Here is a 315-nt window from a genome sequence, read left to right as displayed (position 1 = left end):
ATGGCAAGAAGTCAGTAACTAAAATCTTTGCAGGGGATGTGGGGAGGAGTATTAGCCTTTCCAATGACCCTAATCCAGGGAATTTATCTAAGGCTATTTAAGGACATTTAGAAGATGTTAAAAAGGCAATTATAGAAGAAAATAAGTTATGTAGTACCCTCTGTTCAGAACACAAGACTATCTTGAGAACCACTCCTCTTAATCTAATAATTAATGCCTATTTGTAAATGGCTATATTGATGTTAAGGGGTAGTATAAGAACAAAAGAATTACATAGGAAATAAGCCAAAGTCCTATACAATTTTTAAGGTGTTA

Source organism: Propithecus coquereli, unplaced genomic scaffold (genome assembly GCF_000956105.1).
Source record: "Propithecus coquereli isolate 6110/MARCELLA unplaced genomic scaffold, Pcoq_1.0 Scaffold74, whole genome shotgun sequence".
Taxonomy (NCBI): domain Eukaryota; kingdom Metazoa; phylum Chordata; class Mammalia; order Primates; family Indriidae; genus Propithecus; species Propithecus coquereli.
Note: the sequence above shows the minus strand (reverse complement) of the source record.